The sequence below is a fragment of the Coffea arabica genome, chromosome 10e, assembly GCF_036785885.1.
Source record: "Coffea arabica cultivar ET-39 chromosome 10e, Coffea Arabica ET-39 HiFi, whole genome shotgun sequence".
In the NCBI taxonomy this organism is placed as follows: domain Eukaryota; kingdom Viridiplantae; phylum Streptophyta; class Magnoliopsida; order Gentianales; family Rubiaceae; genus Coffea; species Coffea arabica.
In genome coordinates this window covers 41,113,665-41,125,914 of record NC_092328.1, presented here as the reverse complement: position 1 = coordinate 41,125,914, position 12,250 = coordinate 41,113,665, and the positions used below count along the sequence as shown (strand labels likewise).

The 12,250-nt window shown below is 34.6% G+C and overlaps 1 long non-coding RNA gene across 1 annotated transcript; it reads right to left on the bottom strand.

Annotated features, from left to right (window-relative positions):
• Positions 1–5,420: 5,420 nt before the first annotated feature.
• LOC113692940 (uncharacterized) lies at positions 5,421–8,918 on the bottom strand. The gene is made up of 5 exons (XR_011822090.1): positions 8,745–8,918; positions 6,367–6,441; positions 6,173–6,217; positions 5,924–6,088; positions 5,421–5,517 (listed from the first exon to the last, which is right to left on the bottom strand). It is a non-coding gene; the product is annotated as an uncharacterized lncRNA (long non-coding RNA).
• Between the last annotated feature and the right edge of the window lie 3,332 nt (positions 8,919–12,250).

Sequence of the window (12,250 nt, the reverse complement as noted above, 5' to 3'; positions counted from 1 at the left end):
TAAAAATTATGAATTTGGTGATAGTTTTGAGATTTCCTTCTCAATTTTTGGGCTTGAGCATTTTAGTGGTTTAAATTTGTGAATTTTGCTTTCAGTGAATATATGAACTGTTCCGAGAAGTATAAATCAATGTTATAATTGAAAATGATATGCTATCATTAGAGCAATAGCCCATTGGGTAAAAGTGTGTGTTCCCGATCAAGTTAAGCACATTGAACCACTTTTACTTGAAATAATTAATATTAGGATAACTTGGGAGTCATGTGTAGTTAACTTGAGTGTTAACGAGTGTTATGAATTGGATTGATGATATTCTCAAGTGTTTGAATGTTTATTTTTGCAAATAGATATAATTTAAAATTGTTTGCACTTAATATGCATGAAATAATTTCTTTACTGCTAATATCCTTTCTAAGTGTAGGAATTGGATTTGAGAAGTGTTAGGAAGCTTATTTGTTTAAATTTGGGGACATTTTGGCAGGGAGTTTAGCCCTTTTTCAAAGGGAAACTCTGCCGAAATTTTCTTAAATTCCTATTTTAATATGAATGAGCGAGTTTCTATCTTTTCTAATACATACTCATCTTGTTTATAGGTGCTATGGCTCGTACAAGGAGGGCTCGTATTCGTACTCCTACACCATCGTCAAGTGAAGAACATACACCTTCTGTGCATGAGGAGTCGCCTGAGGAAGAATCTCCTTCGCCTGAGTCACCACCTCGATCTCGCCGGAAGACTGCATCCACTAGCCGTGATGAGCCACCGCCAGATTACGATACCACACGATTCACATCGCTCGAAAACCAAGAGTGGTATGAAGCCGGCCTAGCCAAGGAGATCATCATTGAGAAACACTTGGCTCCAGAGGTGGATGCGCACTACCATATTTCGACAGCATTCAAGCGACTTGGATGGGAGAACATCCTTCAATTGCCCAAGTACTACTACCCCAACTTGGTCCGGGAGTTCTACGCCAATGTGGAGAACAAGCAGAGCCACAGTGGCAACCTCATCGTCTCGTGGGTTCGAGGCAGGAAAGTGGTTCTCAATCGAGAGGCACTGCGACGTTTCGTTCAACTCATAGACGAAGGCGAAGATGTCAAACTGACTAAGGAATTCAAGGCTCGAGACCCTTGGCAAGTGGGAGAAGCCGTGGAGCGTCTAAAGGGTCAGTACCGTGAGCGAGGAACTTCGAAAAAACTCACGGTATATGCCGACTCCTTTGAGCATCGATACCACCTGATCTTCTATCTTTTTGCATTTAATGTGGTGCCGAAAAAGAGTGGTAAACGGGAGATCCGAAATAGCGATCTCTATTTTCTGGATAAGATGATACATGGATTGGGTAGGCAGTTGACTGGCATTCCTCTACCCAGCATTATCATCAGCTATATGCGGACCACAGCTCGCATGAGGGCCGGCGAGACTTGCTTCGGATTCCCTCGACTGCTATCCCTCGTGTTTGAGAAGCTCAAGGTTCCTCGTGGAACCGAGAGAGCGGTGGTAACTAGGTCTGTCGAGGAGGTAAATGCTTCTATACTCAACGCTTTGGGTATTTCTACTGATTTTGGAGCTGCTTTGGTCCGGGACACAGGAGAAGCATCGACTTCCACTCAGCCTCCGCCTCACACTGAACCACAAGCGGCAACCCAAGAGACGGAGGCACAGCAGACTCTTCCTCCTCCGATTCCGCGACCACCTCCTCAACCGCGCTCCAAGTGGCAAGAGCTTCTCAATGCTATTTGTTGTATGGAGACGCGAGTCGTCGAGCGCATTGACCAGACGGAGCGGATGATGACTGAGCGCCTCGACCGACATGATCGCCGCCTTCGTGCGATCGAGGATCATTTTCATATCCGACGGTCTCCTACTCCGACACCTCATCAGGAGGAGGGCCATATTGGTACTTCACAGGGTTATCATGGAGCCGAGGAGGCAGTAGACCCTCGTTCCGAGCAACCATGATACTTTTTAGCGGATTAGATCTTTTATTTCTTTATTTTTCTTTTCTTTTGTTAAAACAAACTTTGTGATTTCAGTTTTCTTTTATTTGAATCATCTTGTGCTACTTATGGTGTTTGGTACCCTTGTTGTCTCAATTTGGGCAGAATTTGGATGATCGTGATGATTAAGGGTTTCAAATTGCATCACCACCTATTTGAGGGAAGTTTCAGTTCTTTTACCTTCCTCTACAATGAGGACATTGTAGATTTTAAGTGTGGGGGAGGGATCACTTTATCGTATGGGTGATTGTGTCTTGAAATGCATGACTTTAGTTGTTTAGAGCTTAAAAATGTTGGAATTATATTTGGAGATATTGTCATGAGGATAATTTTTTGTGAAAATGAGGTTGTTGGCAGGGAGTTTCATCCATTTTTATGGGGAAATTCTGTCAAAATTTTTCTAAAATATCTTCCATTTGGATAACAAGCTATGTGTATTTTGGAAAAGTTTAATTCTTATTTGGCTTGAAATGAATTATTATGCAAGTAATATTTTTACATTTTAGAAAGTATATATTTGCTTAAATAAGAAAGGTTATGCTTAGAGTTTTGCAAGATTAATGATATTTATCATTTTTACTTAATTTTATAAGTAAGTGATTGATATAGTCAAAGAAAGGCCAAATTCTTCCTTTAATTATACTTAGAGAAAAAAAGAAATTGAATTTGATTGTTAAAAAAAAAAAAAAAAAAAAAAAAAAAAAGAGAAAAATATTATTAGTAATTTTCTACTCCAATGATTCACATACTGAGTAACCGGGGGTTGGCATTTACAAATGTCGACATTCGCGTAAAAAAGTATTGGAATTAAGAGTATGATTGGCAATTTAAATGAGTGAAATGTTGAGTAACCGGGAATTTTCACCTAAAAGTGTTGATTTTCGCGTAAAAAGACGTTTTCACTATTTAAATAAAATGAATTGTGAATAAATCCCTCTAAATTGTTAAGTTTTGGGATGAGGAAGGCCATAAAATTGACTATGTGATTTACTTATTTGTGGAATTAGGATAGAATGAGAGAATTGATTTGAATTTGTCAAAATTTAGGCATAATTATTTTTATTTAATTGAATATTATGAGTATTTAGTGTAATCTGAGAAATGGCATAATAATTGGTTTCTAGGTTTTTGAGGAATTAAATTTGACAAGAGTACGCATACTGTTTTCTCTATTGAATATTTGAAGTAAGTTTTGTGTAAAATTGCTTGAGGACAAGCAATGATTCAAGTATGGGGGAATTTGATAAGTGAATATTTAACGTACATTTTGTATGAATTTGGCATGAATTTTTGGTATGTTTTGAGAAGATTAAAGCCATATTTAAACTCTTTTGGTGATAATTGCTTAAATATTGTTTAAGAGTTAAGAAATTGATAAATGAGTGATTAATGCGTAATTTTGTGAAATTGTGAAGGTAATTGATGTATGAAATTCATGCACAAGTTGAAAGAAATGTCAGGGTCATCCAGAGGACAAAGTACACAAGAAAGTGGGAGCAAAAATGTAGAAAAAGGGAAGAAGTGAAAAACTGGAAAAATGTTCAACACGGATCCGAGCTCGGATCCGTGTGTACAAGAGGGATCCGACCCCTCGTCTGTACTTCTGGCGGAGTATATCCGAGGTCAGGACGATCCGACCTCGGATCCATCATGGGAAGGCCTCGGATCCTATAATCCGAGCTCGGATCCATTATCACTCCTCGGATCCGAGGCTCGGATCTGTCTCTCTCCTCAGCAAGTGGCACAGCCGTTTTTCTTTACCTTTCTCACAACTTTTACAGCTATTTTGAGGGACAGAAATCGGTGGCACATGCTTCTGCAATAAAAGAGAAGACCAAATGAGTGTGGACAAAAGGAACATCATATCTTTGACTTCTTTTTACAAAATCTAAGTGGAGGAAATTATGAAGTGAGAGGAATGGAATTTCTACCACCTTTTATGCAGAAACACAAGGGAGAAGCAAGGATAACCATACGTAGCTAGTTTTCCTTCTTGCAACAAGTTTTCTCTCTAGTTAGGAGTACTTGGAGAAGCATTTTTTGGAGAGTTTTCACTTGTAATCATATTGTGCAAGAACATAGCAGGAATTGGAGAGCTTCACCTTCAATTGGCTAAGCTTTCTTTTATCTTTCTTATACTTGTACTTTATGATGTTTTGTATTAATAAACTTGTGAATTTGATTGTTAAATCATTCATGAGTAGCTAAACTCCTTCATCTAGGGAGTAGATGAAACTTATGGCTAAATAATACTAATTGAATGTGATTTACACTTGTTATATCTTGAGTTAACTTGTCTACTTGTGTAGCTGTGATTTCTTGTTATTGTTTGATCACCAATAACTTGTTTACAGTTGTTATTGTTCAATGAGAATTGGTAATAACAATGGAAACACATGAGTAGAGCTTGAGTTGTATGTTCATGAAAATAGAAATACACTTAAGTGGATTACTTAGTATTTCATGAACTAAAACAGAGTTGTAGTAGTATTTCACCATGGAAATAGGGAAATCTATATTGCTCTAAGCCATTTCATCATGGAAATGAGACTTGGTAATCTTGGAAATAAATCTCTGGTTAAGCAAGAATAATAGCAATAAGTAAATCCATTTATTTGTGTAGTTTATGCCATAAGTGGAATCTACATCCCTAGAATCTTCATTAAGTGAAATTTCTCTATTTGCATTCAGCATTTGTTAAACTAGATTTGTACATCAGATTTGTAGATTACAGCATTAGATTTTCTCTGCTCAAAATTAATGGTAAGTCTAAATAATAGAGAGAACAGGGGCTTAGTAATTGTTTAAATTGCTCCTCGTGGGATCGACCCGATACACATCTTGTACTAAAATTTCGACCTGTATACTTGCAGTCCAACGGGTGTAAAATCGGAATTAAACTTGCATTGATACAATAAGAACCCGTCATTACCCATTGTTACCTAACTCATTTTTTCCTGACTGACTGTTTACGAACTACCATTCTAAGAGAAAAAGGTTATATCATGCAACCATATTGAATATCAGCACTAAGCAAGACGAGATATAACTAGGAAGAGTATCCAGCACCAGATTTTGGCATCTAGCAATTGGTGCCGTGTGGAAGTATGTCAAAGAAGTTAATTCCTAGAAAGTTAAAAAAAAAAGGGTAGTAGGGGATTGTCATAACAGAATTAATTTGTTGGTATTATTATTTATAGCATCACAGTGCAAATGATATACACTTCAGCAAATGATTAGCTACTTGAAAATATTTAGGCCTTCTCATCGATGTTAGTAAGAATACAAGGAACTAATTTTTGTCCAAATACAGCTACAATCGAATGTAAACTTGATAGCAGCTTTAGAATCAAAATATCAAGGTATCAAACTTTAAATGCACAATCAAGAAGGAGAAGATTTAAATGATCGATATAGAATTTTCTTTAGAAACATACCGAGGTTACGGTTGTTTATTCCAATAAGTTCAATCCCATCAATCCCAAGAACACGATCCATCTCCCTCTCATCATGTACCTAAAAAATGAGATATGACAAACAAAGGTCAAAATCATTGATACTTCAAACGTTTTACTTGACAAGAAAAACAAAATAAAACCAAAATCAGGAAAAAATAAAACCAAAATTGCTTCAAGTAAAGTACCAAGATAATTATTAGACAGCCTTCATGAGAACAGAAGGACCGCTAACCTACATATGTTTAAAAAAGAAATTTTTTCTTCATGAAGAAGACGAAAAACAAACTTGAGATATCATTACAGATTTTTGTTGATATTCCGATTTTTGTACAAATCACAAACAAGAAAATGAAAATTACCCTGACTTAAACGTCCTAAATCTAACACTAAAAGTGAGGAGGGAATTGAGTTCTATTAATTGTTAAGACAGCAAAAGGAAAGAAAGAAGAAAACAATAACCATACCTCCACAAGTGGTGTTAAACCAAGCAATTTGCAGATCTTAGTCATGTATTTGATATCAAGATCTGGTAAAACAGCAGCAATTAACAGGATTGCATCTGCGCCTTTTGTGCGAGCATAGTATATTTGCCAAGCGTCTATAACAAACTCTTTGCATAACAGAGGGCACTACACATGTAAATTGTTTCAGCAATCACTTTCAAAAATAATACTTCGAGCTAATATTCAGCAGAAATATGAGAAAAAAAATACCTTCACTCCTGAATTCCTTATCTTCTCCAAATTCTCAAAGCCTCCCTTATTTTATGGAGCACAGAAACAAAAAAGTAGTGATGATAATTAGCAGTAAGAATTAACTTAAAAACAAATACATTGACTTGCAGAGACAGGCTTATATGACCCTGAAGAAAAAAGTCACCAAATGACTGAAGAGTTTAAATCCTTACTTGAAAGTATTTCTAGTCTGTTAATACACTGAGGCATGCTGCTCCACCTTTTTCATAGGCCTTAGCAATTTCAACCTGTTATAATAGACAACCAAGAATTAATGCAAACAGATAACACTGTCAACATCTTAAGAATTGTATTCAGATATTATAACCCACAGTAACCTATTCAATTAACCACTGATAGAGGAATAAACCAGCAAACAGCTATAGGACCAAAAGATTCTATAATCAAACAGAACAAGGAGCTTTTATATAATATAACTAAGTCTCCCTGTATGAAGCTTCCAACTTATTGATAACTGTAATCTGCCATACAAGCCTTTTAAAATCTTACAAAATGATTTAGTTCCAGTTCTTCCTTATCTAATTCTCTGCTTTAGTTCCTCACATACTGACCAATCTACTCCCATTATACTTACAGAGCCATATAAGATCAATCTTTTTTGCACGGCAAAAAAAGAGCATGCAGTCAAAACTCATATGCTCTATTTTTGTACAATCAAACCTCGTAACATATACAAATTTTGACCATGAAGATTGTAAGTGTTCAGTAATGCACAGAATACATGGGATTTCAAGGTCAAAGAAAACGTTACAGGGGAGGGAAAAAAATGAAAAATAGAAGCAAGGGCAATGCACAATGACAACTGCATACCACTGAACAGGTACTTCTAGCTTCTGTGCACCACTCTATTGGCAGCAGAAAAGTCTCGCAAAAAGAGAAGAGGGGGAAAGGGGAAAAAGGAAAAAAGGCATGCATCTGTAAGGACTTGAATACAAGGCATAGACCTTCTCCACCAGCATCTTTAACATCCATTAAAGATAAATTTAGCATCTCCTTTTAACAAACTTAGAATCTGGAGTATCTTGAGGAAAAAGGGGACTTTGAGCATAATCAGTTTACTAACAAGAAAGACAGGTTTTCAAATTGCTCATATCTTTTAAGGAATACGTGACTTTGAACTAAATATGAGAACATCCAATTCCAGGTTAGTGAAAGTCCTTAAAGCTTCCACTGATGGCTATGCGCTTTACAATTAGCCTGAAATTGACTCATCACAGTTCCTAATGTCCTACCTGAGCTCGGTCAAGTAAATTGAAAAACAGACCATAGCTAAATGAAATTGTGGTCACCGGCTAAGATCAGAAAGTCATTTAGTGATGTGATAATATGTAGGACAGCCTGGATTAAAAATATTGTAGAATATGTATATCTAATATCTCCATAGAGTGGTTTAATAGTCTAGTGCCACTTAAATGTTAGAGTAATCAAACGAGGACCATTTATTCAAAAGCAAAACGTTAAACTTATTGTAGAAAAATTAGATTGTTAGCTTATCTATTTCTTCAGTGATTTTTAGAAAAGAACAAAAATTAGATTGCTGGTTCATTTTTTTTCTTGATCATCCTAACTGGTATTTTTGGGAAAAGAATAAATATATACACTGTTTAACATGCATACTTCTGAGAATTATACTTGAATAAAGTATGACCGATTTGACTTTATCAATTTGTCAACTAAATCCATAGCTTATGCTCCACTTCGGAGGATTAATGCTGTACATAATCAATATAACTATGCTACTTATTAAGCCATCAAAAGTGCAGATTTCAGATATAGGGTGTTAATTTAACCCTTCGATCCCTATATACAAAAACCAGAATTTTCTTTTTAAAAAAACAATACCAGAATTTATTGCAATGCAACTGAAAATATTAGACAAAATAGACCCACTGAGACTAGAGTCTTGGTTGCTGCTAATTCACAAGAACTGGGCAGTGGACATAAATGATTCCTTCGTCCATTCCCTCAATTTCTGTCCCCTTTCATGGCAACCTTATCGGATAAGGGGATATATACCCAAGAAAACGAAAAAGATTTTGGTCACGGTTACACCTAACTCTCAACCAAGACATGTATTACGTAATTAGCAATAGGGCCACAAAAATTTAATATATCAGTATTTCCAACGACAGCAAACCAAAACCATGGAAGCTCAAAACTTCGCTTACTGGGTAAGCCTACAAAAATTAATTGCGCTGTCAATGAAATAACCTTGAACTACTCACCTAATTGGCCAGTTATTTAAACAAAACTCGATCCCTTCTCTCGGAATGCCTAACATAGGCTTCCATTCCAATTTTCAACAATTCTGTCTCCTCCCTCTTTAATGCATTCCAGAAAATAAGGAGCACTGGCTCCTCGGACCATCCTAAACTACCCTAACCTGTGGTCAGATAACCCGAAATATTGAAGCTAAAACAAGTAGCTACACAGCTTAATCCAGGCGACTCAGTAGCGATAACAAAAAGGATCTTACATATTAGGGATTTGGAAAAATTGGGAAAAATGTATAGGAGAGAGAAAAATGAACCTTTCCAATGAAAACCTTGTACTTTAATGCTGGAAAGCCATGGTGATGCTAGTGAGAAGCCAGAGAACGGATTTGTTGTGTGGGTGAAAGTATCAGGCCGTGCGGAAGCTCTGTTTTGGTGCTTAGTGCTCTGTTTTGCGGAAGCTTTTGTTTACTTCAGCTCGGTGAAAGTTTGTCTCAAGTGTTCCGTTGCTTTAAGTCAGACCAAGTGTTCCGTTGCTTTTGTTTTCAGAATGTGTTCCGCTGCTTTGGTCTTTACTTTGCTTTGGATATTGTTTTTGTTGCGCGGCACTTTCACTATGATTTGATCAAAATTTTGACTTCACTCATTTTCCCTCCATTTGATACCAAAAATCATGTTTTTTTCTAGATTTGTAATATGGTTTGAACCATAGATTTTAATGCTATAGTATTATTCTTTATTTTTTAGCAAAAAATAAAAATTTTCATCAACATAGGTGGCAAAAATTGTTAATTTCATATAATTGAAAATGTACTTTTATAATTTGCTAATATTTTATACTAATTTCTTATAATTGCAGCACTAAAGAACATCTTGTAATTGAAAATAATTAAACTCAAATTATATGGTTATAACATAGTTTCAATAAAAATAATCATTTTCCCAACATTTGAGACCAATCATCATGCTTTTTTTATTTTTAATTTGGTTTGAAGCATAGATTTTATTGCTATAATATTATTCTTTATTTTTTAGTACAAAAACACAAATTTTCATCAATATAGGTGGCAAAATTTGTTAATTACATATAAGTGAAAATATACTTTTATAATTTGTAAATATTTTAGCCCTGCAATTTTTTATAATTGCAGCACTAAAGTACATCATTAATTGAAAATAATGAAAGTCAAATTCTATGGTTATAACAGACTTTCATTAAAAATAATCAAATGCTATTAATAAGACATTATTGTTAAGTCAAAATCAAAGAAAATTTAGTGATGACATAATGTTATCACTAATTTATTCAAGATTATAATGACAAGAAAAGTCGTCACTAATTAAATTGCTAGTTTTTAATACTTTTGTGAAAATATTGATAATGGTTGAGAAAATTTTGTTACATTACTGCAAGTGATAAATGTACTTTTGTTCTTTTTCAAACATTTATTTTAATGTTTAATTTTGTTTAAAACTATTGTACTAGTATAGATTTGCATGACAAAACTTAAGTTCTCAATAGTTAAAAAATTCATTACAGAGAAAACACAAAGTAGTAGTTGCAAAATGTGTATAAATTACAGATATTTTAATGTGTATAAATTACAGTTTATTTTAATGTTTAATTTTGTTTGAAACTATTTTACTAGTATAGATTTGCAAGACATAGATTTATGGGTAATTTCTTTTTTTTTTCTTTCACATATTTAATTTATGTTAAATACAAAACCTACCAGTTTCCCTTTCATAAAAATATTAGTGCAACACTTTTTGAATTTTACTTACAAACATTTATGTATTTAACATAAATTAAATGATTCAGAGTGAAATGCCCATAAAGAGCAGAATATTTGTTCATGTAATGGAGGAAACCCACAAAGAGTTGGTACTTTATGGGCCATTTTTTTAAAAAAAAAAATTTAATTTATGTTGAAAAGATAACCTGCCAATTTTCGTTTTGTAAGAAATCAGTGTAACACTTTTTAAATTTTACTTACAAACATTTATAAATTTATCATAAATTATATGTTTGAGAGTAAAATGCCCATAAAAAGTTAGTACTTTGAATAGATAATGCTCATTTGCCCATAAACTACACTCCCTGAAGGCTATTTTGTTAATTACTTTGTAGTACTTTGTTATTCCTTTGCTAATACTACTTGGCACGTAGTACAAAGGATAAATCTGGCATAAATTTCTTATTCCATTGATAAAAAGACCTGGCTGCCTTATAACTATTGTAATGAAAGATATATCTTTAGAGTTTATAACAAATTATTACTTAAGTTTGAGAAAATTATAAAATATTTATGCATAGTTTATCAAGATACCATTTGCAATTTCCTAATAAAAAATAGGGGCTAAATTGTAAAAGCTAGGGTGCCATAATAGAAATAATAAAATTGGTGTATTACATATGGGGGTTAAATTGCAAAAGTTAGAGTGCCATAGTAGAATTAATGAAATTGGTGAATTACATATTGGGCTAAATTACAAAAGTTAGGGAGTAATAATAGAATTAAAGAAATCGGTGTACTACATATGGGGCTAAATTGTAAAAGTTAAGGTATCATAATGGAATGAATGGAATTTTTTACAACATTTGGGACTAAATCGCAAAAGTTAGGGTGGCACGGTAGAATTATTGAAAGTGACTTAGAAATAAGTACTTTAAACAGTGACGATTAATTCTTGTCACTAAATCCGAATCGGTAGAGTGACAGTGACGATATTACAAGTTGTCACTATATAGATCATTTTAGTGACAACGTTTTTCAAGGTCGTCACTGAAGACTTAGTTGTTTTGAGCAATTATGACAACTATACTTGTCGTCACTAAACAACCACGTTTTGTGATGACTTTTTGTCGTCACTAGAAAATGTTGTCACTAATGACCATATTTCTTGCAGTGTAGTTTGTGACGAAAATAATGGGTCGTCACTAAATATTTAGTTGCTTTGATGCAATTGTGACAACTTTAAGTGTCGCGACTAAAGAAACTCCTTTTGTGACGACTTATTGTCATCACTACAAAATGTTGTCACTAATAACTTTTTTTTTTTGGTGATCAGTGACGCCAACAAAAAGTCGTCCGTAAATAGGCCAAGCAATAGTGATGATGTTCTTAATGTCGTCACTATTGTGTGTTCTAAACACTCCCGCGCTCTTAAGTCGTCACAAATGAGTTGGCTCCCATTAGAGGTTTGTGACGAGTTAGAAAGTTGTCAATAAAGGATCCCCTTTTGTGACAACTTTGTTTCGTCACAGAGAAAAGTTGTCACTGATGACCAATTTTCTTGTAGTGAACTATGGTCTTATTGCAGAAATGCTTCTCCCTGTCACTAATAATGGCTCTCGGCATCCCAAAACGTACAAAAATATTAGATTTAATGAAATCTGCAACCACTTTCGAATCATTAGTCTAGGTGGCCTTAACTTCCACCCATTTAGACACATAATCGACTGCCAACAAAATATATACAAAACCAAATGACGTAGGAAAAGACCTCATAAAATCTATATCCCAAACATAAAAAATTGCTACAAAAATCAACGGAACTTGGGGCATATAATCTCTACGGGCTATATTACCTACCCGTTGATATCGATCACAGGACTTACAAAACAAATACGCATCTTTAAACAAAGAAGGCCAGTAAAACCCACTCTCCAATACCTTATGTGCAGTTTGTTTTGGTCCAAAATGGCCTCCACAGGTTAAAGTATGACAGAAAGTTAAAATTGATTGAAATTTAGCTTCACTTACGCATCACCTCATTACTTGGTCAGCATATCTCTTTCACAAGTACGGGTCATCCCAAA